This window comes from Diaphorina citri, unplaced genomic scaffold (assembly GCF_000475195.1).
Source record: "Diaphorina citri unplaced genomic scaffold, Diaci psyllid genome assembly version 1.1 scaffold183, whole genome shotgun sequence".
Classification (NCBI taxonomy): Eukaryota; Metazoa; Arthropoda; class Insecta; order Hemiptera; family Psyllidae; genus Diaphorina; species Diaphorina citri.
In genome coordinates, this window is record NW_007377620.1 from 77,847 (window position 1) to 105,662 (window position 27,816).

The 27,816-nt window shown below is 37.1% G+C and overlaps 2 long non-coding RNA genes and 1 other non-coding gene across 3 annotated transcripts; 1 reads left to right on the forward strand and 2 right to left on the reverse strand.

Annotated features, from left to right (window-relative positions):
* Positions 1 to 16,543, reverse strand: LOC113465930. The gene is made up of 2 exons (XR_003390503.1): positions 16,244 to 16,543; positions 1 to 312 (listed from the first exon to the last, which is right to left on the reverse strand). It is a non-coding gene; the product is annotated as an uncharacterized LOC113465930 (long non-coding RNA).
* Positions 13,613 to 27,816, forward strand: LOC108251938. Its single transcript, XR_001809408.2, has 3 exons — positions 13,613 to 13,624; positions 20,342 to 20,344; positions 25,894 to 27,816. It is a non-coding gene; the product is annotated as an uncharacterized LOC108251938 (long non-coding RNA).
* On the reverse strand, positions 26,794 to 26,866 carry Trnav-aac. Its single transcript has one exon. It is a non-coding gene; the product is annotated as a tRNA-Val (tRNA).

Sequence of the window (27,816 nt, forward strand, 5' to 3'; positions counted from 1 at the left end):
GTGCGGTAGCCTGGTACAGGAAAATGCACATGGACAGCAGGAGACACAGCATCTTGCTTCTGTGCTGGTACAGAGTTACATCTTAATCCTTCTTCTAGGTAGAATCGAACCGGTGTTATCCGAGTTGTAAAACTAGCGGTCCACTCACATGAAGTTCACAAAGTAATTTACAGGAGAAAATAAACTATTGAAGAACTTCGAATAAGGAAAAGGTGTGAACCACAAAAATCAATTAGGGTTGAAATCAGATGGATTTTTTAGACTATCGATTTTTTAGAGGAGTGAAAAAATAACTAAATAATGTTGAGAAAACTAAATAAGAGAAGACACAAAATTTCAATTTAATATTATTTTGTCACGAATGATGGCAGGTTTTACTAATGACTTTGGAGATTTGATTAATACTTATTAGAAGATTTCCTTAATCATCAAAAAGGAATAACAGATAATTCTAAATTTGAGAGAATTAACTGATTTTGCAAATGAATCAGTTTGAATAAAGAATAATTAATTTAATTACTCGTTTTTCGGTGAAAAATCTCCCATTAGTGAAATCTCCAAAGTCCTTGGTAAAACCCCCTTGAATGTTGAAGCATCACGAAGAAGGAAAGCGATATTTATTGATTCTAAAATTCATAAAAAAAGATTTATTAGAAATAAATCATGTTTAGCGATTCGCTTAAAAAGAGCACAGTGTATGCTTTTATTCACATATTATTGTGCTTTTTATGCACAAAGCATTTGGAAACAATAGGATGCACTAGTTATTTTGCGTGTTTTTATGCATTAAGTACAACAGTAAATTATTCTCATGGAAAGTAAAAACAATTGAATCTGTATACTGTTTATACTGGAGATTGATTTATTTTTGAAGGTTTTATTTATAACTATTAATACAAATTTTACTATTTTTATTTTGTTATTAATTTTGCAAATTAAAAATCTTTAGGTATACCTACGAAGATGTTAACTTTTTTCGTATCATTTTTCTTCAATAACGTTTTCCTATGTAGGGGTAAATTTTATTCATACAGTTTTGAACCATGTATACGTAGGTACGAGTACCCCTTTTTACCCAGCTTGCATGCAAAATTCAAAGCGAGATGCAATTTAATATTTCATTAACTAATGGAAAATAGGTGAGTACAGTAAAATTTCAAAAAATAAATTAATACAGAAAAAACTTCTATAAAATATTATGAACTATGAAAATGAAACAGGTATACGAGCAAAAAAATATGAAACACCAAAACAAAACAAGTAACACGATCGAAAAACTATTTTGAACTAATAATAATAAAGTTGATACCTTACTGGGTGAGATTATAGAATCAACTGACTCAGGATTGGAAGATTGGAACCTAGACCAGAAACAGACAGTAAACTTAGGCTACCTAGATAATACATAGTAACAACATACCAACCGATGGTTAAGGCAATGCACCAGTTGTTAAATGGTATATTTGCTGATGACTCATTGAAAACTAAGCACAAAATACAGGCAATAATGACTAGCCTAATTTCAATGATGACTCCAGAACTGCATAAGTGCACTACTTTTCATTAGTAATGGCAAATTTATCTGTAGTGGAAAGTTCAACACAAGCGTCAGTCAATTTACGAGACTTTAAGTAATTGCTTAACATACTCATAAATGGGTGCCAATATAGATAAAAAATGGTTTATTTAGAATCTTCAATGTGTGTCCACATTGGTTATGTCTTTTTTGGTGATGGATGACAATGTGCAGTGGGAGTTCTGCACCAAATACAGCTAACTCGAGTGTTTTTACAACTCTACTGTTGAGAGTGAAATCTGGTAGAGCTCCACCACCTGTATCAACAATCAACTCGAGATGCCTCCCCGGTTTCACAGCATGAATCAGCAATCAAACATTCTCATTGCATCATCGAAACTAACTCCTAAAGTACACACAATAAATCACTATCTCGTTTAAGTTTTCAATATCGGGAGCACCCGTCAAGACTTCCATATGGAGGGATTCGCTGAGGTATGCGCGTTTGATTGCATCTGGTTTTGCAACGTGAGTCATGAATGAATTATGTGCTCACTTTTCGACATAATTAGATTTCGTTCAAACGATCAGAGGAACTAAACAATGACGCAATGGATTCCGGAATATCCATGAGGCATTCCGTCAGAGTTCATCAAAACAAGAGCTATGAAATATCAAACATCAAAACAAGAACTACATGAAATATCAAATTGTATGAACGTTTAGCAATTGGAATTTCAACGAGCGTACATAAATGAGAACATAAATAGTTTTCTCATAACCAACAATTGATTCATTCACATACCTTAAGTATTTATGTTAAATTTGAAACCTATGGCCCGATTTTTCATTTACTAACATGTGGTAGGGTAAGATCGTTTTAACTATCCAATGCCTTTTCGGGGAGTATTTAGGTGGATAGGTATTCAACGTATCATATGTTACATGATCTAAAATTTTAGCTGGTATCATTAGCGCACGTGTATTTTTCACCAATGCTGAAAAAATCTTTTGGAATACGATTCTGATTTTGTCCTGTGTAACACGAGATCCATTAGACATTTAGACCGAACTTCAGAGCGGTCACAGCTTCTAAAGACTCCCCTATCTGGTTACAGGAGAGAAGTCTCGGATGTCATAAGCAGAGAAGTTCAGAATGTGGCACTTATTTTTCGAAAATATGGCACTAAAAAACATAACAATATTTTGGGAAAATATGGCATTTATTTTTTCAAAAGAATATTTTTATTTGTTCTTCAAGTTTTATATTTCCCCTAAAAATGCTTAAATTAAAGCAAAATGTATGGCAAAATAAAGCTTTCTAAGCTCTTTATGGCATTTTTCCAAATTTTGCTAAAATATGGCAAAATAGTATGGCGCCATGGCAATATGACATTTGAACTTCTCTGCTCATAAGTCATCACAAGTCAGGTATCCAGAAGACAGATATCATAAGACACTGAGACGTGCTCAATCCGTACAAGTTATCAAAACACGGGCGATATGACCGGGGACAGATTTGTGACATTCAAAGATACATATTTGAGCTTGTGAGATACATTTCATAAATGACTGAGCACGTAGGTAAGTTACTGGCGTCGGAGTCTTTGTAGGGCTTTCTAGTGCCAAATCCTAGATTTTAGAGCAAGCGGGAAACGTACAATCCTAAACTGAAACTATCCTCAATTTAGAATCTGTTGAAAAGTATGGCTCCTATATGAAATTAAGACAAGAAATTGCTTTTATTTTTATCCAATGGTCCAAACTCTTAGGCGCCTAAGCAGATGCCTCAAGTTTGCTCAAAAAACTATTACTTCTCTAAAACCTAAATTATAAATAAATGTTGGAGTCAATGTTTAATTTTTTTTATCAACATGAAGTTATCAACCGAATTTATATTTATGTAGGTTGACAGGACCAACAAAATGAAGCAATTTGCTGAATCTGGCCATCATTTATCAACAAGTTCTGCGATTTTGCACGTGCTACTTCGAGGTGTTGAATTTTTTTGCCCGTTGACAACAAGATTTGGGTTCATTAAATAGCCATTAGCATAAATCACGAGGATAGCATCTCATTGGGTGTCCACGGAGTAACATGGCTCCGAGATAAAGTTCAAGGGTCGATGGTGTTTTGCTGCATGAACTTCCAAGGTGTTGTCAGTAACTTGTGAATCCCCAAGAATAATTAGATTTGGAAACATGATACTCACGGTTGGGGAAATATATCCATGTAAAAGGTCAGAAACGTAGATTCACTGGGAATTTTTACCAAGTGGTACTCACCAATCAAGTTATCATTGTATGAATCGCACCGCAGTGCGCCAGGCAAAGTTCCAGTATATATGTCACATCTAATCAACCGATAGTGCATGTGACTGATGCATTTAATGGCGATGTTAATTAGACTGTCTATCTAGCATTTGGATTTTACTCTTTTGAATATAAGGTACTGTTAATTTGACATGAATCACACGTGCTTCAACACTGTAGAGTCAATCAGCGAAACATGTAATACACCCTTAATATTACACTGACTGGAACCATCCCATCCCTCCAACTACAACAGTAACGTCTGGGTTCTCTTAGGTGTAACTAATCGCCATTCCACGATAAGGTAAGTATCAGTTAACACAAAACTGATATGTTCAATGCTCTCCATCAATATGATAGGAATCAGTTAACATGTAGCGCAACAATGAAAATTGAAATGTTCACTGCACTGTTATTGTTTATTGTATCAACTAGTGAGCTGTGACGTCATGAACTATTGTTTACACGGGGATAATACCATGTGAAGAGTTAATGCATGGTGGGTTATCTGATATCACAATCACATCGGTGAAAATAGTTCGAAGCTCTTCTGTCCTGGCTTTTTTCCTACTCCCTTTTTACTTTACTTCCATTGAAGTACATTCTATTAACACCATATATATAGAGAACCAATAGTGACAAGAGAATTAGAAAAGACAGAATCAGTAGTCCTTTGGTAGCAAGTGTGCGAACTCATCAATATCAATTCCAGTTTCCTTTGGTTCCATGTCACAAAAGGATAGAATTTTTAATGTGTACGCCTGTAAAGTTGTGAAAAGTACATCAACATTATCATCATTCCTGAAAATATTTTTATTTGCAAAAAGGATGGCGCCATCTCAACACACTCGAATTTTCTCGCACATCGGACAAAAGAATTCAATTTGCACAGAAGTGCTTCGCTAGAAGGAATGATTTCGGTCGAATGTAAGTAGTCTGCGAGGAACTGCACTCCCAGGAGCATTGAAGAATGCAGAATGCTCTTATGATAACGATAACAATGATGATACTCTTACGCGTTACATGTCTGGCTGCATTACTAAATAACTAAAATTGCTAAAAGTGCACTCGACTTGAAGCACCAAGACGATAGTAAAGTAGACATGTAGACAAGGTACTTAAAACATGATTGTTGTTTACTACAATATAATCAAGGTAGATGCAAAACTTGATCCCTTCCATTATGCACTTTGAAAAATACTCGTAATAACCCAAGCACTTGATTGTTTGATTTTGTTTCACTTGTCATCTTGTCAAAGCTATCATCTAAATGTTACATTTTATTGTGTAATGGTAATGACTGTAATGGTTTAAATTTACGTCTCTTACTAATATTGATGACTCAATTGGAACATTTTCCGTCAGTTTCAAATTTAATCATCAATCACTATCGTACTGTTTTTTTCTTTTTTAAAACATGTTGGTAGGTATTTAATGTATTTTTTACTTTCTATTACCCTTACGTATAGGGAACCTATACAAGGTAATGAGAAAGTATTGCAATCGGTCCAAATTTTCAAAATCGAGGTACTAATTTTCTCTAATCACTACGGGCTAAAAAATTCCCGGAGGGACGGACCCTGCTTGTTTGACATCAGGATATCCCAAAACCGATATTTCCAACCATTTCCCGATTTTGAAAATTTGGACCGATTGCAATACTTTCATTACTAGTATAGCTCCGCTATACTGTAGTAATAAGAAAGTAAAGAGTTCAATTTTTGGACACTTTTTAATGATCCCTCATTACACGGGGAGTATTTAAAGATAGGAAATTTTTGGTCGAAAATTGGCCGCCGTTGGCGGCTCAGGCTCGGGACTTAGAAAAATTTTCATTTTTTTTTTTTTTTCTCAAATACTTACGTATTCCGCAAATGTAATAGAAAGTCGTGTGATGTTCACACCAGATTTTTATATATTAAGATACCCAACCACACCGGGGATTTAGCTCTACTAACGGTGATGCGTTGGAATTTTTGGTAGTCAGGACCGAAATTGAAAATATCAATTTCAGGTCTGAATTTCTAGCTGAATCATGAAAGTGACCTATTTAAAGCTCAAATCACCTTTCAGAATTGTTTTATGGTACTTCCCCTATCAGAGAAATAACATGGCAGACTTGAATCTTATAGCCACAGCTCTGGCCTTGGTTATGGATTTGACTTCAAACTTTAAAAGTTGACCCCCCCCTCCCTGGGCGACCCCTGATGATGTTAATAAAATGAAACCCAGCAGAAGATATTTCCCTTAAAAATAACGAGACTTGTGCTGCAGTGTTTTTCGAAATTCACCACCATTCTCTTGATATTTCCATTGGCTCGTTTTTTCTGAAACACTGTTCATATACAGGGTGGTCCAGAATTATAGGGACAACGGCCTACAGTAGATACATGGGATCATTTCCAACAATAATCATTCCCATATGCATGAGCGGTTTCGATCGGTTCTCTAGATAACCGCCATTTTGTGTGTTTTGGGGATGTGCTGACCTTCATCATTTAAATACTTGTCGATTGTCGAACGAAAATACAAAAGATTCTGAATGTTTAAGACACACTATAACAAATTTCCAAGCGAACAAGTCAAAGAATAACAACACATGTAAGTGAGGAATCGAGGATTGAAACTGAATTATTTATGGAGAAACGAAATCAAAATGCTTGGGAAAAATCGCCTTGGCCTTCCTTCTTTAATTCTCTCCCACCCTTTCCATCCTCAGTCTAATCGGTAATCGGATATAAGTCTGATGACAAAGGATAAGGAAGAAGAATAGAAGGGTAAGGAGTAAGAGGATATAAGATTTATAAGAAGGATTTTTTATCAACTTCTTCTTTATTACTAGGTACGATATATTAAGTTTAGATGGTCGAATCATCATCACGTCTTTCCTGTTTTATCCGTTACCATTTCATCATATTAAAATACCAATGTACCTATCCACTGAAATACGACTCGGAAGATTTATTCGCTTGTGTAGCATCATGATAATGCAAGAGATATAAAACATGCTGGAGTGTAGGATTCATAATCCAGTCAGCATTTTTCATAATCTAGTCAGAAACATTCATAATTCAGTCAGCCATCAGATATCTGACTGTATTCAACACCACACAACATCAAATTGATAACGTTTCCAGGCAAACAGATCAGCACGTATTTTGTTACAAATGAGATTGCACGAACGGGTCTTGGAAACATAACGTTCGGGTCATTGAAAGAAATCTATGCTGAAGGATGGAATATATTACCTATCTATTCAGAGTCAGCATATGAAGAAAATATATTGTGCTGCAGCGCTCTCCAAACAAAGGCCAAGGGTATTCAAAGATATCTACAATGAAGCAAACACTGACACAGACGAATATAAAAAAGTAAAAAGCTGCAGAGATCTGTTATTTGACTTGAGTCATGGCTCATGGAAGATCTTCATAATGGGACTGTTTTGTGTTTTCAAAATTGTCCCCATATAGTTAAAAAATGCGCTATGTCACCCAAATTCTTGGGAATTTCCAAGTTTAAGATTCTCAAGTGCTCATATCAAACGAATGGAGATAGCTGGGCCTTTGGACACCACTGATTTATACGAAACAAGAACTGAGTAGTGTAATATTGTATTTCGTTCTGCCATGTATCCATCCTTCTCTCCCTCTCCACAATGTATCCACTCCTCTCTCACTCATAATGGATAGTAAGGATAGTGGATTTTTTTCTCCAATATTTCAACATTGCTGAGAATTCACTCTCTTACGACTGGTATTCTATATTCTTCCAATATTGTGTTTGCTGAATATGAATGAGATAAGCGGTGCGCGATCAATATACAGGGTGACTTTGTTAAAGTGGAAAATAATCTCCTGGGTTCGGAATTCCGGATAAAGGAAGCAAAAACTTTCCCATAGCCCAATAGGTACCCTTGAAGTTGGAAAAATGCCACTTTGTTGACTTACAAAAATGCCTTTTTCAAAAGCTACTCCTCGTTTGCATTAACTACCCTTGACTATTTAAGCTAGAATCTAATGACACTAATGATGTCTCGTCAATGATTGCCATAAATGCAATATGACGCATGAATCATGAACAGTAAAGATTGCTGTAAATATTAGGTTTGCCTCGGACCAAGCATATTTTGGTCTACTTTACGGTAGTCTTTAATAGTCTGGTTAAATCTGACTCACAAATAACTTCCAGGGGGAGGAAAATCCTAAATGCAAAGGTGCATTCACCTGGTGAATTCCATGCACAAAATTTTAGACCCAAATATAGCCTGCAATTCTCAAATCCCCCGAAATTCCCGTGACTGTTGGTTCGACAACCCTGCACATAAATGTTTTTCTTTTCGGTGTATAAATGAATCCGACAGAATTTGAAGCGGAGCATTCCCTGTGTGCTTCCACCCGCTGAGCGCTTGTTGCTAAATAATTCATTTTTCCAATATTATCTGAGAGAAAACTGATAATGGAGGAACAGATGTGTTCTTTCGGAGGTATACGAACTATGTAGTTTCAAGTTTTTTTCCATTTTTTTCCCTCCCACCACCTATCCTTTCCTAATAAATTCATACAAAGTTTGCTGAATTTTATCAACTAGAACTGTGTAGAGGTGTATTCATCTAAGTTAAGTAGATTTTCAAGTTGATCGATCTCGTATTTTAAATGCTCTATTTCTGAAATCTTCGAGTACCTATCTCTTCTTCGGAGGCTTTAGAACAGTAATATTTCCTACTGTTGAACAAGTATTTACTCACAGATAGCTCATTCACAAAGAGAATGGTTCAAGAACGTTAGATGGTAGATCTAAATCATTTTCATACCTGCTATTGAAGGGAAATTATCGAGTCCAAAGGTTGTAAATACCTACTCTACAGACAATACAGCGTACCTATGCCCATATAATAAATGTACCTATACATCTCAGAAGTCAGAACATGAAAAATACAATCGATTCTGAAAGATAACATACAATTATTAATACTGACACTTGACATTTGCATCATGAATTAAAAAACTTGGAACACCGAGATATTATTCTTTGAGACTATAATGAAATAATTATCAGGAAAACCAAAGCGGAGGTAACAATAAAGCAAGATATAAGACAAACACTGGCATCAGGCGAAGGATTCAAAGAAACCGTCCATGAGCGATTGAACAAACAAAACCCTATTGAAGAAAAAGATAATGGTGACAGAATAAATAATCAAATCAATGTTTCCACGTAAGCAATGGAATGGTGAATGACATTTCAAACAATGGTGAGCGGAAGGATGGTGTAGCTATCACAGTCAAGGAGACGTATTATCCGAGGAGGTGCTCTGAGTATGTTTGACAGAAATGATAAATGGAGGAGATAGGGCCAACTTCACATAGGTGTGAACCTGGGAGTGATATGAATAAATTTTATCTCCGCTGATACCTCTCTCTCTCTTGTCTTTCCGTTTTTCATATTCATGGTTTCACTCCGCGTACAGAAAACCATTTAGGGAAATGATGTGCCGAGAAGAAATAGACATATTAATTCAATGAAAAACAAGTTAGTATTTAGTAGTATCCACCAATCAAAATACATTTAAACTACTATAAAAGACAGTACAACAAATGCATTATGAAAACAGAAGAAATTTTAGTTGACATACTTGACAGGATTGACAGTTTCACCATTCTAAAATCTTCCACTACATAACCATAAGAGCATCCGAAAGAATCACCACAGCAAAAGTACATAATCCCTACGTGGACAGAGCTTAACCCTTCAACCTGATGAACTTGGTAAATCCGAACACGGAGTGGTGATTTACCGACTGTCATCTTGGCGGATACATGCACCACACATGCACGTATGAAATACTAAGTAATGCACTCTACTGCATGCCAGACACCGGCACACATTCATCACCGACAGCGTGCATACATTTTGACATTAATCTTCATCATTTCCTCCTACTGTTCAGCCAGCACAGATGCACAATATAAATCATGCTGGCCACTTTACATTTTACTTCGAGCACTTGAAGGAGAAACTCGGTAAGATTGCTATTGGTAGCGATGAAGAAAGTATAAAACACCGAAGCATGAAGCATCAAACAATGCTGTGTCAATGCTGACTCTGCATCCTCTATTGTTGTTATTGGTACAAATAACTACTTTCTGTTCTAAGACAACTATTACTTGTATTGATACAAATCTGCAAATAGTTACAATTTGTTCTACTACAACTATTGATGCTCAAATTCCGAGTTGAAATTCACAACCATACCATACGAACCATAAATTTATATAACCTGGAGATTGGGGAATTTGGGATTGGGCCGAATTAGCAATAAACTTAACGTTTTAAATAAAAAATGTAATAAAACGTTGTAAAATAAAGCAAATTTAGGGGAGAAATTTTTAGAGATGGTGAAATCTAGGATCCTTCAACAACTGATTTCCCAACAAATGAGTCGAGAGATGCATGTACAACTTAAATTTATTATTTAATCTCCAAGAACAACTCTATTAACATTTTTTTAAAAATGTTCTTCTTAAAAAATTGAACAAATTAACATGTTTTTCTCTACGCTGGCCACTTTGCTAGAAATGGAATTTCATCAATTTATAATTTTATAATCATAATTTCCGAGTGTTTAAAAAATCCTCTTTCCTTCTCAATTGCCTGTATTAATCTTTAAAACACATTCTAGCCTCTACTTTCCCTTCATTCGTTTTAAACAGTATCACTTTCAAAAAAAAGAAAAAAAAAATGGGGGTGGAGGAGAAGCAGAAGAAGGAGAGGAAGAAGATGAAGAATATTTGGATACAAAACTACGTCAAAATACCTCTACTCTGTGTTTCGAGAGTCATTTAAAACCCATAACAAAAATTGAGCCCCTACCACTTAGTCACAAAAATCATAAAATAAATTGCTTTTAAGTACTTTCACAGTTAGGAGTAAACATTTTATTATTAACACCTAAGTGCGTACTAGCTATGAGTGTATGGGTCTAAAATACGTAAAAATACTATTAACTGTTAAGGTATTAACTTAAGTTGACAGTACTTGCGTATGAATACTATGAATACAGGGTTGAAACAGTAAAAGTAGGACTAGGAAAATCATTGAATCGTCTTTTATTTTGTAAAAACACCTTTTTCCTATCAAGGAACTATTGAAAAAATTGCAAGATGTTTCCATAACAAAGTAGGTATGTACTGTCAGCAGGGCAATGGGTCACAATATCACAAAGTGCCATTAAGGCCATTAGCAAATTTTCTAAATTTCAAGACACCCTGTAATTCCCATGTGACCTTCTTATGAGCTCTTATCACTAGAGAGTCATTGGCTCTATCTTTACTCTTGGTCTCAGTGAGTCTATAGTTTTGCACTATCATGTTTTGGATTCAAGTTGCTTTAGAAAATCTTAGATTTGAGGGAAATCTTACAGTTTTTCTAATAATAAAGAGTATTTAGTAAACTATACTATTCGGTATATGTAGGTAGGTACTAATTATTTCTTTCTCCCCATTTTTTTGGCTAGTCCAATACGGAGGCCATAAAATTTAAAATTAAAATACATAAAACTTGAAAGTTCTTTAGAAAAAAAAAGTGATTTCTCTTGGGAAAATCTTGGACTTTGAATTAGTCTCTTTTGTCAAAGAAGAGATTATTTCATTGCACAAATAAAATGCTCCAACAACAAAAGATTTTCTCTTGATAAACTTGATTGTGTTCTACTGGGGCATGACTCAAATTTAGAAATTGGAGAAAATCTCAAAGGATTTCTAATTTTCAATAGCCTACTAATGCCTTTGTGACTAAAGACAGCCTAAGACAAGAATTCTAATGAAGCAATAATAAAATAAAAAATCCTCGCAACCTATGCCACGGACTGTGTGGCTATAAAAGAATCCCAGTGAGAAAACCAATCACCGTTTGACTAATTTTTTGACAGTTATTCGTTCATTGTTCAAATTCGCGATGTAATGGCTTTGCAAAAAACACATTATAATCTTTGACACAGACAAATCACAACCGAACCACGAACCCAGTAGAGTCAACTTGGGTTCGAATTACCAGTGAAAGAATGTTGGCTATTTCAGGTTTCAAGGAGTGTAGGTGTGACAAATGAATTTATAAACTCCCTGGGCAAAACAAACAATAAACCATATAAATGTTCTGTTTGAACACACTAAGGTTGACTATAAAGTGCTGGTTTTTCTGTTTGCACACTCGCACGCAATTATAATGACTGTTCTCAAACATAAATATCGCAGCAGCAATACAAGTTTAACAAATTAGTGCACAGAGTAAACACGAGAAGAGGAATTGAGTGCATACAAAGGTGCACTTCTGCTCGAATAGTTTTGCAACGACATAAAGAATTGCTCACATTTTAACAGAAGCATTTTATTGAAAGCGTGCATTCACTACTAATGCACCCATTACCCAAGAACATAAGGAGCTGAATATATGAGCGAGGTAAAGTACTATTTAACACACATTTGCAGAAATAATGCGACCCAGACAACCTCTAATCATGTTCGGTTTTGGTAACAGTGCTACATCATCTTGTGTACAAGTAGGGTTGGTTGACAGCTCATAAAATTCGTTCATTTATTTATTGGAATATCTCCCCCTTGGTCCTAGGAACATCATCACCGAACTCATTATGTTTACCTCTCACCACAATATTGATGATGGGGGGAGCCAGGTTCAGGTCGTAAAACTTGCAAAATAGGATATTAAAATCCTCCCCACCCCCATGCCTCCTCGACCCCTCTCATCCTTGCAGACTAGGGTACCTCACGGGGAGCATTTCCTGTAAATTGGAGTTGAATTTCATTCGCGCTCAGATTATACCTTGGTGTAATATTTTATTCAACACGACAGAACGGATTTTCCTATCAAATTACTGTGAACCTATGTAGTGGGCACTGGACCAGGAATGCAGGGTAGGTCGATCAAGCTAGATTTAATTTTAGATACGATAAGTTTGTTTTAATAAAATATTAAATAGAGATAGGGTGTTACGGATGGGGTATGGCTATAATGAAGTAGCTACTGGCATACTAATTATAGTCGAGGCCCGGGACACCTGGCAGGAACATCAGATAACGTGAAATCTGCATACTATTCCATATTCGAGTCCAATGCAATAGCACTTCTATCACGTCTGGGGATCTTTAGATGCAAGGACTCACGGTTCAAAATTCAAAACGGGTTTTCAATTATGGATTCTTCGAGGGAGAGGGGGAAATGTTGAACGTTCTGTATTTGAAAGATTAAACGATACGCTATGCACATTATGGCTAAACGTGGTAAAAGTTAGAACGTCCCAACTACCCAGGAAAGTATCCAAGTTATTGTATATTATGACCATTATGACCTTTTCGTTGAGTTCTCTTAAAACCGTATACTATGGATAGGAATGGTTCAAAAGTCACTCCCTCAACAGACAGCACACCCAAATTGAACATTGGACGAGATCTCAAAACCTTTAAAATCCCACCTAGATCGGGCCTTAGTAATTAATGTTGTATAGAAAAAGTACACCATTCACATGCAGAGCTGGTAGGTACATGGATTATTATTACAATGCGGCTACCTGACAGCTAATATACCAGAGATACAGGAGCCATTAGCATCCAATATCAAGCCGATAAATGCGTCCATAACACAAATAATCATTTTATAGTCAAATGCAAAAAAAGTACCACCTACCGATTTTAATTAACTTTTTTGTCATTAATTTTGCGAGTTTATCTATGTCGTAAATCTATGAATGGAATCGATTCGACTTGAGCCCCAGCTACACGACGCTGTAAATTAATATCCTAATGGAATTGTGAACGAGGTTCAGAGACCCACAAGAGTTGAGCAGGAAAACGCACAACTCTGCAAACTTTGAAGATGGAATAGAAGTTGTTGAAAACGAATTCGAGAGGATGCTTCTAGGACTTCTAGGAAAGAAAATCAGAAATGAACTATAATCATGGAAAGTAAAATACCACAATCCATTTTAAAGCGGAAAGATCTACACCACAGCAAACGTCAGAGTGGTTCCGTTCCTTTGAAGAATTTGAAGACAAATTAGGGATCCTCACAATATTTTCAGATAATTACTTATGTATGCATTTGAAATATCAACATTGAGCATCTCTCCGTGAAAATTTTGTCTCCTCTTTAGAATTTTAGATGACATCATAAATGATGACAAACTTAAATATGACTAACGTCAGCATTTATTAGGTAGGCACTTTCTTTATAAAGAATTCCAGGTACCTATATTTCAGTTTGTGGGATACAACCAAAACAGTCGCAGCGTTCCCTCGGATTCCTTGGATGAGGAAGGACCATCCCCACTTCGTTCACCGGACTTTTTCATCAATATTGTCCCCAGCACGTTTATCAAGCTTTTGAATCAGCTACTCACGGCTCCACAGTTTCCACTACTCCACTATTTTGCAGTATAAAAACGGTCTCGAATGAAGATACCCGTACAAAAAAGTCAGAGCAATGTATTGAAGTGTGCGTTCAAAGAGGACTAAAAAAATACACTAGTAGGGACAAAATTCCAAAAGTATAAACACAAATAGAACAGACGAAAAGGATTAGTGATCAGTCGTGCATTAGGCCGTGTACAAACAGAAAATGTTGAAATAGATCGGGCACTAATTAAAAACAAAAAGATAGGTAAAGCGAATGATTGTAATAGTACCTATATGGGTACGATTGAATAAAATCGGAACAATACCCCTGGTACGTGGATTAGGAATGCTTGGCGTCTCGTATTTATGAGTAATAACATCAATAAAACTAATGAAGATAAAAATACAACTGATAATAACACGGAATGTATATTAATAAAATAGAAGCACAATATGAATGTGTAGGTATATTGGTACTTGAAATTCCGAGCACTGGTGTTACGCTTAACTGTACGGGACTTACGGGCTAGTACAATTCAATCATTATAATTAAAACGTATTGTTCTTGTACATGAACCACTTGCTAATGATGCTAAGGCTTTATGATGAAGAGAGAGGCAAGGTAGGAGAGGAAGATGGGAGAGAAATTCCTACTCTTTTTGCACATGTTTCCCAACAGAGCTAATCGTGTTGTCGATTGCCACGTTGGTAAATTCAATATCGTTACAATGAACATATCATTTTGAAACAGATTAAAGAAGATGCTGGTGCTGATTTAAATTAAAGGCGAAGGGCATCAAGGACAGTACCCAATTTAGAGAGGAATCAATGAAAAACCACAACACCCTCATCAGGTATGGTCTTCAGAGCGTCAAACTCTCGGCAACAACATTCCCTGACACCGTCCCTGTCTTGTAAGCTGAATGGAATGGACGCCTAGCAAATAAATACTATGCAATATTTCTAGTGTAAACAATCCATCGAGGTTTCGCCATAGTCAGCGAAATTCCATCGAACTCAAGCACCAACCACTCTCGACGCTACACTGAAATGTTTCTTTACTTTGGCCTGAGAAGCGATGACGTGCGAAATCTAATGGACACTATAGCTCATGGAATAGACACTGTTGTCACAAATATAGGCAATCTATATTTAATTGTCAAATGGGAAAAATATTCAGCGTCATGTGTGAGAATGATAATGAAGTCCTGATAACTCTATTTAGATGTGTATGCAAAATTAGATAATAGTAATCAACCGCAAAGTACCTGGATACAATTATAGCTCACGTTGAACTTCTCAAGTACTCAAGTTAACATCTATTTAGAATTCAGCTAAAACTCGAAACTAATTTAGTTCCTGATGTCACGGTGGTTATTTATTGTTCTTGGTACATTTCGGTTTGCCGCAAATACTTCATTGGCGGTTACGCATTGGGGATTGGATAAAAACTTTCTAGTGTAGCACACTTGGTAGATAATACTGTAATAGTACCCGGGACTTTTTTAAAAAGAGATATGTATATATATCAATCTTTTATTAGACGAACTGCTCAACTATTGAGTTGCCAATTGACACAGTATATCAAGTCAGACACAAATGGTATAAATTTCAAAGAATTAATTTGACGATGGGATTAGTAAAGATATCCCTACCCAATAACTAGAAACCTTCGGCCATCTTTAAATGCTGAACATGTTAACACCTATTGTTATAATTATTATATGGTCCTAAAATTTTTCAAAATTTCAACATCTTGCGTCAGATCTTCTGAAGCTCAAAATTAAAATACCTGGAAGGTAAAAATGATCCTGTGATCAATCCGATGTATATCAGGTCTTGCACTAAAAAAGCAAATTTATTGCACTGAATTTGTGTACCCAACTAAATCAAATATTGGCAATATGTATGTATTATGATTTGACACGTAAAATACTTTGGACACTTTGGGAATTGAAAATTTCCAAAAGACTTATTATTTTGAGTATGAACACTTTCACAAGAATAGGTACCTTTATATGCTCCAGGCTGGCACGACTGACACCTTAGCTGTTTCGATTGTCTTCGTTTTAAAAAATACAACTTTAAAAAGGAAGAATCAAAACAACTGAAAACAATCGCTAGAAAATATTACGACACGATTAAAAATAAAATAAGAAACACTAGACACGGCAAGCGTGATGTTCGCACGAGGTCGATTTACTCGGTACTGAATTGAAATTGGAATCTACTCCAACACAACCTTGAAGCCTTGAGTATTATAATTGAAAAAAGAAATGAAGATACGAGAAGTTTTACGGATAAACTAAAAAATAATGATAACAACACCATGAATAACATTGCCAGCGCTGAAAACAGCTGATACAATCGAGTTATTTGCATAGACCAAGGTGTCTTCCCAGTCTTCCCAATGTTTACATGTTATGCAAAATAAATAAAATGTACGTACGAGTGCCAGGTCTGGAAAATAAATCACTTCAAGCCCCGTGCCCGGTGAGGGGCCCCAGAGGGATTTGACGAGATTTCTTTGAAGATATGAAATGAAACTACCAAACTACGTATAGATTATAAATGTAGCTATACTGACTACCATGTCTTTGATGGTACAAAATACAAAACGTCATACCTGATCATTTCAAGTGCACACTGCACCATATTATCCAACACCATTTTGTTTGAAATGCTTATTCTAAAACTTTGAAGAAGGATTTTTGGCGAACGGTTTCCGGCATAATATGCTAAGCGCCAACTGACAGCACATTTTTCCAAAGAGATGACGTCTTACCCTCACTTCCATAAGGAAGACCAAAAGATGTCTTAAATGAAATTAAAAAAAAAAACATCCTCACTTCCATAAGGAAGACCAAAAGATGTCTTAAATTAATTTTTTTAAAAAAAAAAAAAAAAAAAACATCAATGTCTTTAATTTTTTGGCCTAACTTCGGACCTAGAGTCGCAATATTGCAACAGCGTCTGGTGACAAAAACATGTGAACATTTGTTGCTCATGTTGAAGTCACATTGGAGTGAACATTTGTCTCATGTTGAGGTAGGTGTTCAAAAACCGCAGGCAGCCTAGAGTAACAGCTGGCCACCTGTGGTTCATGCATTCATCTGAGTCATCCGAAGTGAGATGAGATCACATTGTGGTATTCTGCTAATTCTGCAAAACTTTGCGGATGGCGGAATTTATTTCTGGTGCCGAGCGGGACCAGATCTTCTTTGAACTTCGCTATCGCTTTGCATTCTACAACTAAAGAGTCATAAATTGGCAACCACATTTTCCGTACGCTTTGCAGTCTACAACTAAAGAATCCATAAATTGGCAACCACATTTTTCGTGTAGTATACAACTAAAGAATCATATGTAAATTACCAACCAAATATTTCGCCTGTTTTGTTGCGTGGAACTTCGAATTCAATGAATGTTCATAATGAGATAATATCTCAGGTAAGAGACCTAGCACAATATTCAGACCATAAAGAATCTGATGTTACTGTGGTCTTACTTCAGGCGACAAAAGAATGGCCTGATGGGGGGGGGCTATAAATAATTTAACAAACCTCGTGATGTGATTCAACTGAACAAGCTGGGCCCGTTTAAAAGCTCTAAATAATGTTGAATGGCCTTTAACTGACTGATTAACATTAGAGGCTGTTTATGTTGATTGGCTATGGTGATAAACTGGCCTATCTTTTGTTCTCTATCTATCTCCTGTATTTGAATCCTCTTCGGAACACTGTTTAGTAGAGGGGACATAAATCTGGTAATTTTCCATGGTACATAGAGAAAATTTGATGCCGTAAGTGTATTGTATAGTCATGTTGATAAATTAATGAAGACCGATCACACGGTATGGAAGAGAAAATTACTTACTACTTACTCCAAAGCTGTCATAGACCGCGAGGGTCTTTAGCTTCGTTGACCAGACGTCTCCATTCGTTTCTGTTTGTGGCAATGGACTGCCAGTTTCATTGAAGAGAAAATTGCTAGATTATATGTCGCTCTGCCATATAGTGTGATCCTACCTTTAAATTAGCATTCCGTACACCACAATTAAGACGCCGAAAATCACATCCCAGCCACATGCGTTCGAAATATCCCCGGGTGCAAAACCTCAGCTTGAAAATCTCACTTGTGCCCAGGACGTGTGTGACTCGAAAATTAAACAGGCGGCAAATGGCATCGAGAAACTTTGCCCGGACGAGCAGGTGTCACCACATGTGTTCAAACAACACCGGTGTGTTCCCATTCACCCCTGTCCTTGTCCCGACTACCCAGCCTTACCCCAGTTTCCCTTCTTTCTGTGTTTCTTCCTTCTCCTCCTTTTTCACTGTTGGGTTTGTTTTGAGTGGTCCTCTCGCAATTTCCCAAATATTATGCTCGAGTGGAGGTTACATTCACGTATGTTTCAGTAAAGGTTTCTAGACTTTCCAGTACATTGGATGTGTATTGTGTATGCATTCAGATTACGTGTAGGGGATTAATAATCAGATTCCTTATATTAAATCTGTCCCGTTATCCTATAGTTCGTTGGTAATAGGTGCATACCTTACATCTTTGAAATCCACGTCAAAAAGGTCGATATCTCCGATCAGCGTGAAAGATTTGTTTGGAAATGAGAACGAATTGTTTTCACTTACCTTTAAGTTCTTGTGAAGGAAAGAAAAGATATTTGAACCGTTGCGTTGGAGCACTGAATAAGGACAAGGACAATGAGACAACAGTGAAAACATACCTGTGAACAGAACAAAACAATCCAAGTTAGGGTTAAAGGTTGGTAGCATAGTGAACTTTGTAAAACTCACTGAGAAAAAGCCACACAAAACCCTTAAGAAGAGCTGACAAATTAAACACAAAATGGACGAGTTTAGAACCTTAATTCCTTCATTCAAAAAGACTGCTTTAGGCCATCCATATGACATCTGACAGACCGCGGTCTCACAGACCTGGGTCTGTCAGACAGTCAAAACGTACGTGGAGGAAAAAGCTTGAGCCCTAAAGATTTTTCCACCACTAACACTCAGACTCTCTGACAGACCTGCCTCGGTAGCGTAGTGGTCAAGACGCTCGCCTGGTAAACAGGAGGGCGTGGGTTCGATCCCAGCCGAGGCATGGAATTTTATCCTCATTTATTTGAGATTTTGACCACAAAATAATGGAGCTCTCGGGGTTAGGTGGTAGAGAACGCCTAAGGCGTTAACCTCGCCTAATGGTTACCTTCCACTCAAGAGTCTATTATTATTATTATCTGTCAGATCGCGGTCTGTGAGACCGTATCACCGTGAGTGGCGGGCATTAGAGCCGTTTCGGTCTTAATAAAGTGTCGGAACAAATTGTTTCCTGGGTAGGTCCCGTACTATTCTGTCACATACCTCAAATACATGCATGTTATAGCATACCTCAAGTGCATGTTATAGCATGCCGCGACGCGTGCTAGAATTGCGATACACCGATTTCCATTCCATTATTGGTACCAGTTTTCAATGACATCACTGTTAAACTTGACCGTGGTATATGTAATACTGAAAATTTTCCGAGAAAAAATTCTATTGAAGCTGAAGGTAGGTAGGTAGGTACATAGGTAGGGCACCTACGAGTATGTACCTTTTAACATACATACCTGCATATAGGCAATTAGGCATACCTGTGGCATTCCTGATTATTCATACGTATTTAGTTACCTATGTATTGATTTTCTTATCACCTATAAGAATTATTAAATTCTTGTAGTATCTACTCACATACATCAGGTATTTTTCATGAGGAGGTTAGCATGAGGAGCTTGAATGTGTTTTCAGAGAAAGTTTTAGATAACACTTCAGTCGATAATTTAAGACCGGTTTTAGTGTCACCTGTGTTAAGCTACGCCGAGAAAGGCCAAAAAATGGATGGGTGACTTGAACATTAAATTGGGAATAAAGGGAGAACGGGAGAACGGGCTCTAGTCTTGATTTTAAATCATTACATGAAAGTAAAATCAAAAAATCAAATCAAGAATAATAATATACTGAATATTAAACAAATTAGGTAGGTACATAGGTACTGATTTTCTCTAATCACGATCGAATAAAATACGGGCTAAAAAATTCCCGGAGGGACGGGCCCAGCTTGTTCCATTTTTGCATCACATCTGTGTTTTAATTTTTTTTTTCTTCCCTTCTTCCTTCTCATATTTTTGCAGTTCCTCTCCTACAGGTCCTAACCTCTTCTTCTTTTTATCCTCCTATTCCTTCTCCTCCTCCTTCTTCCTCTCGTATTTTTACACATCTTTCTCCCCCTCTTCCTCTTCCGTCTAGTATAGGTATATTTCTCATATTTTTTTTTTTTTTTTTTTTTTTGCAATCTTTTTTTTTTTCCCCTTCTCCTTCTTCTTCCTCACTTCCTCTCTTTCTTCTTTTCCTCCTCCTCCTCATTTACTATTCTTGTATCTTCTTCCATACAGGTCCTAGTCTACTATTGTTTTTCCTTCCTCCTACTCCTCTTCTTCTTCTCCTCCTTCTGTTTCTTTCCCTTCGACCTTCGGATGTTTTCCATTATTATCTCTTTTCTTTTTTCCACTTCGCACGGAATTTCATCTCATTAGGTATTATATTCTTCCTTAATGCATCTCTCTCTCTCTCTCTCTCTATCTCTCTCTCTCTCTCTCTCTCTCTCTCTCTCTCTCTCTCTCTCTCTCTCTCTCTCTCACTCTTCTACGTCGTGGAAAATCCAAGTTGCGGAAATTCAGAACTCACTTCCTCCATTCAAAAGAGGGCAAAAAATCAAGTACGGAGAGATCGGGAAAAGTTTACCTCGTGATGTAAAGGGTTTCCGAGAAAAACTTCATTACGAGGGAACTTTTGGAAAATTATTTCAGAGGGAAAAACAAACAAGGAAATGCTTTAGTGGCACTTTTTTTTTCGTCTTGTTTGAAAACATCATAATTTATGTCTAATGGGAGAAAAAAAACTGTGTCATGGGTCAAAAGTCAAGGGAAGGTGTGTTAATTTAATTTTATTACCTCAATTGAGGATAGATCCTCGTTTCAGTCATTCCCTCCCTCAGTAGAGAGGAGAGCAAGGATCTCCCTCGGGATAAAAGTAGGTAGGGTTCAATCCGAGCCGAGGTCTGGAATTTTAGCCCTTTTATTTGAGACTTTGGCCACGTCCTCCTATCCTTAAGAGCGGGGTTTACCAAATTAGAGTTGAGATCAATCTGGGATTAAGCTATACTTAATAGCCAGTTTATTCCAGAATTGAAGCCAACTCGTAAATCGGCACTATTGTTTCTTCCAACTAGGTCATGGAAAGACAATTCGAACGTATCCTTTGAAATTCAAAGTTGAAAGGAAATATTTTGTATGGGCGCCTGTAAACACATTGAATATGCAATGTGCTCATCACACAATATACAGCTGTCCTCACCTCAGTACGTACTTGCGTAGGTATCGTTAATATTCAAATTTAATGATTTTACGCAAACAGTATGAATATTTAATTAGATTTTACGGACTGCCTCGCGTAAATTTCCAAAGAATCCTAGGAAGGTTTGAGAATATTTCTGAGAGATTATTCGAAGAAAGGAAAGATTTCTAGGATCTAGGTAGGTATATCAGCAGCATTTACCACTTATGAAATCTCCAAAGGGGAGAATTATCCTCTTTGTAGATTTCATTATCTCCTAACTAAAAGTGGAACCACACAAGGGAGGAGATGCAAAAATCTCAGCATGACGCCTCCTTTAAAATTTATATCTCCAAGTGTGTTTGTTCTGGCGCATTATTAAAACTCACAAATCAAACTGTTTTTAATAAATGTGTGGAAAACGAGTCCGGATTTTCCGTTTTTAATTGCTCCGGGAGATAATTTCAACTAAGTTTAATTCTGTCACGATCCTCTCTTGATTATAACGAGCATAATATAAGGAGACGGTATAATATAACGAGTATAATATAACTTATAACGAGAAAATGTTGTAGTACCTATCTCGGTGTAGGTATATTGTTAGGTTTAATTAAAATAATACCTCAATTCTCTATCTACTGTTCTCAGCCTTGTTTAAGTCCTTGTTTAAACTGCGGGAGTAAAGGTAAAGAGACTTTTCAGTTCTGGCAGTATAAGCAGAGAGTATATTCTAAGAATCTATGCAATTCTATTTTACTCGAAACACAGTTGCTATTCAAATTTATAGATGGTAAGAATAGACTTCTGAGAAAATTCTAGTTCTTCTTAGCTAGTATGTATCTACTGTGTGTTTGTACAAACAGTATGGAGTACTATTATAGTAATTTGTCATTATCTTCTCCGTTTTGAACACAAACTTTGAAGGATATGTGGTATCTCCAGAATATTATAAGGCAGAGTAGAGGTCAATTTTACCCTCCCTTTCTTTCTCATCTCTTTTTCGTTCCTGTTCTATCCTCATTCCCCTATTACTTCTTCTTCTTTCTTTCTTTCTCTCTCTCTCTCTCCCTAACCTTGCTTTCAGGAACAAGCTAAGAAACATCAATGAAAAGACGGAGGAGTGGAATGAAGAGACATGGATGAAGGAAGAACATTAGAAGCATTGATGAAGGAGGAGCAGGGGGCGAAACATCGATGAAGAGAGAAGCAACAGGACTTCAATGATAGTTAAGAGGTGCTTGAGACAAAGTCAAGAGATGTACAGCTGGCAGCTATAGGATTATTGGCGATAAGACTTTAGTTTCAGTCTTGGGACAGAGTTTAAGTGAGGTCGAGTGGTTTGGAACACATCACATGCCTTCTAGCACACTATTAATCTATTTGTCGAGAGCAAAGGCTTACCGCCCCCGGGATTAAGTAGACTCTTGAGGGTTCCGTTTCCGAGTATACATGGTTTCAATTGGCTAATGCATTCCGTGTTGGTATTAGTACTAATAGATAATACCGAGCTAATTAAGCACAGAAATGGAATGTAAAATATAATTATGTAGGTATTATTAGGTACCTTGCTACCTTGTCTAATTAGAAGAGTTTACTCTGAATTAAGAACCCCGTACCCACAATTATGTAGGAGTTTGTGGGACAGTGCCTTAGAAAATTAAATTGTACAAAACCCCTAATAATAATACTGATTACCTCAAAAGGCCTTTGAGGCTTCAAAGAATTCTTGTAAAAATTGACAATCTGTGGTATTCATTTTCTGGTTTTTACATGGGTTTACCTTTACTTTACTTACTGTGTTAGGTTTTGTCATGGTCAATGAAATTTTGTACCAAGGACCTTCTTTGTACGTATGGTACACGTTTTCAGAGCATTTTTAGAGGTTGATAAATATTTCAACACGTGATTGCGGAATTAATGGAGGTCTTTGTTTTCCATATCGATGTTTTTTCACCTTTCCCTTTTCTCTGAAACAGTGAAACCATTTTTGAAATACTCAAGCTATGTTAACACATAGTCGACGCCGTCCATCAATCGTCGATCGATGCTACGACACAGACCACAAGCGTCCAATGTAGCAGTTGTTTCATCGCTACGAAATAAAAACGGCGGTGAAACACTCATCTTTTTTTTTTTAACAAAAATGGCCAAAATTATTACAAGGTCAGCATAATTTGTCAGTTAATCTAATTTTGGGTTAATCAATCTGATTTTTAGCCTAACCAATCAAATTACTCAATCCATACTGATCAAAGTGCGATCCGGCCATTTGTTTGTTCTATTTTCTCTCTCTCTCTCTCCTCTTTCTTTCTTTCTCTCTCTCCCTCTCTCTACCTTTGCCTCACTTTAGGTATTTTCTTTTTATTAAAATTTCCACCCCTCTCACTCCTTTTTCTCACCCCCCTCTTGCTCTTCCCCATACAACTTACTGTCCTCAGCATTTTCCTATCTGTTTCTGGAAAGGATTTTTTTTTTTCCAAGAAAAAACAGTTAAGGAAAAAAACACAGTTTAATTGCAACTAGATTAGGTTTTCTCAATCTCGCGGGAGAAGTCTTGAGGTTTAATATTCCTTGGGAGAGGGAGCACAGAATGCAGTAAATTGCTTCCGCCATTGCGGTATTATGGGTAAAACATTGCTTTTATTGCTCAAATCATAGTAGCCAAGTATCCCCTTCTTGATGGTTCATTCGGTCTGTTAGTATATTATTTAGAAACTTTTTTATTGATATTTCTTATGAAAATATTTGTTCAGTTTTTTTTTTTTTTTTTTTTTTTTTTTTTACTCTCTCTGTCCCTCTTATCTCCTCTTCTTACCCTCTCTCTCTCTCTTTCTTTTTCTCTGTCCCTCTTCTCGACTTGTCTCTCAATCTCCTTCTTTCTCTCTCGTATGTCTGTCTTCTACCTACTTGTTGATCATTCCTTTTTCTTTCTTCTTTTTCCATTTATTAATCTACTAGCCGAAATCCTTAAGGCATGGCCGTTCATGTCACTCATCCATTTAGTGGTCTTGCTCGGCGTAGCTTAACAAAAACGAACCGGAAAGTGGTCTATAACCTTCACGGGAGTGCAAGCAATAAGTTGACAAAGTTTCATAGCAATCGAATGAGCGGTTTGGCCAGGCATAAAGTTCGAACACACACACACACACACACACACACACACACACACACACACACACACACACACACACTGTCCATTGAAACCGTACACTGCCTCTTATTCCTTCTTCTTCTCCTCCTCCTCCTCCTTCTTCTCCACCTCTACCACCTTCTTTCCGCCTTTCGTCGAATCCTTCTATTCCCTTTCGATCATCCCCCTATCTTTCTCCCCTCCTTCTTCTTCTGATCTTACCTCTCCTTTTCCTTCTTCTTATCTACCTCCTCTTCCATTTTCCCTACCTCCTCTTTCTCTCTTTCTCTCCTATTCTAATTCTTCTTTCCCCCCTTCTCCTCCTAAACTCTTCGCCCAACCCTTGGCATCTTTCTCCTTTGAGTTTATCCTCCTTCTCTCCTATTTTGTCCTTCTCTTTTATTTTCTCCTTCTCCTCTTTCTCTTTTTCTTCCCTCTCCTCCCTTTTCTCTCTCATCCTCCTCTTTCTATATCTCATCCTCCTCTTTCTATATCTCATCCTCCAACCCTCCTCATCTCACTCCTGATTCTTCTCCTCCTCATTTCCCTCTCAGAAAAGTTTGTAGGTAGTTAACCTCGCAGGTATGTAGCTACCTACTTTCTACTCAGAAAATAGGTATCCAACTACCCTACTAGTAGGGGGGAGACTACTTCTACTCCGTATAAATTAAGAACATAACAAAAGTTCGGCGGACCATATGATTGCATTAACTTTGTACCTACACACACCGTACAGAAGGGCAGAAAAAAAAAACTTCGAGCAACTTTTAAATTTAGAGATAACTAAATGGGAAAAGAAGGGGGAAATGGAGGGGAGAGGGTTTTAAAAAACTCTCCATGAAATGGTGGAGGAGGGGGAAAAGTCTATGGAAAAGAAGAGGAAAGAATGAGAAAAAATCGTGTCGGGGTGCGGGGATTTATGGTGCAGGGAAATTGGGTGGGGAAAATGGAGGTAAACTTTTCTGAGAGAGGCGGACAAAAATCCCCTCCAGCCTTCTGGAAGAGAAAAGGGAAAAAGCTGGAGAAATGTGGAGCAGAAAAAGCTTCGAAATTTAAATGAGGTTGTAAAGATTAGCCTCTACCCTTACAATTCTTGAACTCCCCACCCTACCATTTTTGACAGCCCCCCACACCTATCATTTTTGAGCCTCTCCTAATGCCGTAACCATTTTTTAGAAATCTGAAATTCTGAAGTTGAAAAATAAAAAAATCCATAAGGCCCAAAAGAAAATGGATGGCAAATTATTGCACGTACCAAGGTCGATAATGAAGAAAAAAAAAAGACTTTTTGTCTGATGGAAAGAAAGGACCGAGGGTGGGAGAAAGAATTTTAGAAAAGGCGGAGTAGAGAGGGAGGGTGAGAAGAATTTTAGGGATTTACCCCAGAGGAGGAGAGGGAGGATGAAAAGAATTTTAGGTGGGGATTTTTTACCCCAGGGGAGGGAGGTTGAGAAGAATTTTCGCGGGTGGTGAACTTTCAGCCTGGGCTGAAAATCGTGATCTTTTTTTTATTCTTCTTTCATGTTTCTAAAGGAGCAGGGATTCTATATAATTGTGTCCTCGTTTTTGATTAATGTCTTTTGCAATATTTTTCCCTCACGATGGGGTAGAGAGAGGGGGAGAGGAGTTGGGAAAGGAGGGGAAAAAGAGGGGGAGAGATAGGATGAGGAGTCAGAAAGGGTGGGAGAAAAGGAGAGGGAGGGAGAGAGGAGCATTTAACGAGAAAGGCACAAAAGAATTTTTTTCCCACTGATAAATTCGGCAAGCACAAGTTTTTTTCGAGCACATTTTGAAATGATGCAGAACTAAATAGCTAACTAGTAACTACCAATACTCAAAAGTTCAAAACCCACACCAACCAATAATATTGCGGTTTTATTAGTCCGTCGTTCCTTTATTATTACAATATAGTAATAAAAAGGTATAAGGGACGGACTATTGTATTTTATACCGTTTACTTGGTTGGTAGCGCGTCTTCCTTGTAAGCGCTAGGTCGCGAGTCCGATTCCCACCCGGGCGGATTTTATCCTGAAACACAAAAAAAAATTGTTTCCGCCCGGGATCGAACCGGGGACCTTCTGCGTGTTAGGCAGACGTGATAACCGCTACACCACGGAAACGTGATGAGGAATTGAACATTGATCGTGGTATTTAAAACAAATTCTAAATTGTTATGCAATATACCTACTGTGATTCTGTGATACATGATGTGTGTAGTCTGTGTAGGTACCTATGTCTCAGTGTAGTGCTAAATGACGAAGTAAGTATCCAAAGATGAACTCTGCCATTTAGTGAGTTGGACATATGTAGGTAAAGTTGTTTATGTATAGAGTTCAGTTTGTCATATGTCTATAGGACATATGACGTTGACAAAATAATACCTATCTAGTCTACCTAACGAGAGTGGTAAAAACTAAGATTAAACGGTAAAACGTTAAAACCGATTGATCCAGAGGTAGTTTTTTGATCACAATTCCGACACTAAGAGCCAAAAGTCGAGCTTAGCTTCCTAGAAATTCCGAGGAAGCAAAGAAAAGAAAGCACTACAGACAATGTGGGGGAGTTTTGAGGAGGGGGGAAGGGCCCTGATTTTCAGTTTTAAAAAGGGCCGGGAAGAATGAAGCCTCAATCTTTATCCTTTTCTTTATTTTTTTTTAAATCTATTTGAACCTTTTTTCTTTCCACATCAATAAACAGTATTATTCTTATACTTGCTCTGTCTTCCTCTCTCTCTCTCCCTTCTCTCTCCCTCTATCTATCTCTCTCCCTTCCCTTTCCCTCTCTCTCCCTCTCTCTCTCTCTCTCATCTAGTGTTATCTCCCTCTCTATACTCTCATTTCCAATCTATACAAAAGTATACCTGCATAGTACATACATAGGTATATTTGTTCAGTAGTGATTCTTGCTTTTGTCTGATAACAGTATTAGTGCTGTAATCTCCTCTGTCGACACATCTAAACTCGAGTGTCCTTTGCAAAAGCTAGTCAGCCGAGTCTTTTAATTATTATGTACCTATATGGGGCATTTAATGAGAGAGAGAGAGAGAGAGAGAGAGAGAGAGAGAGAGAGA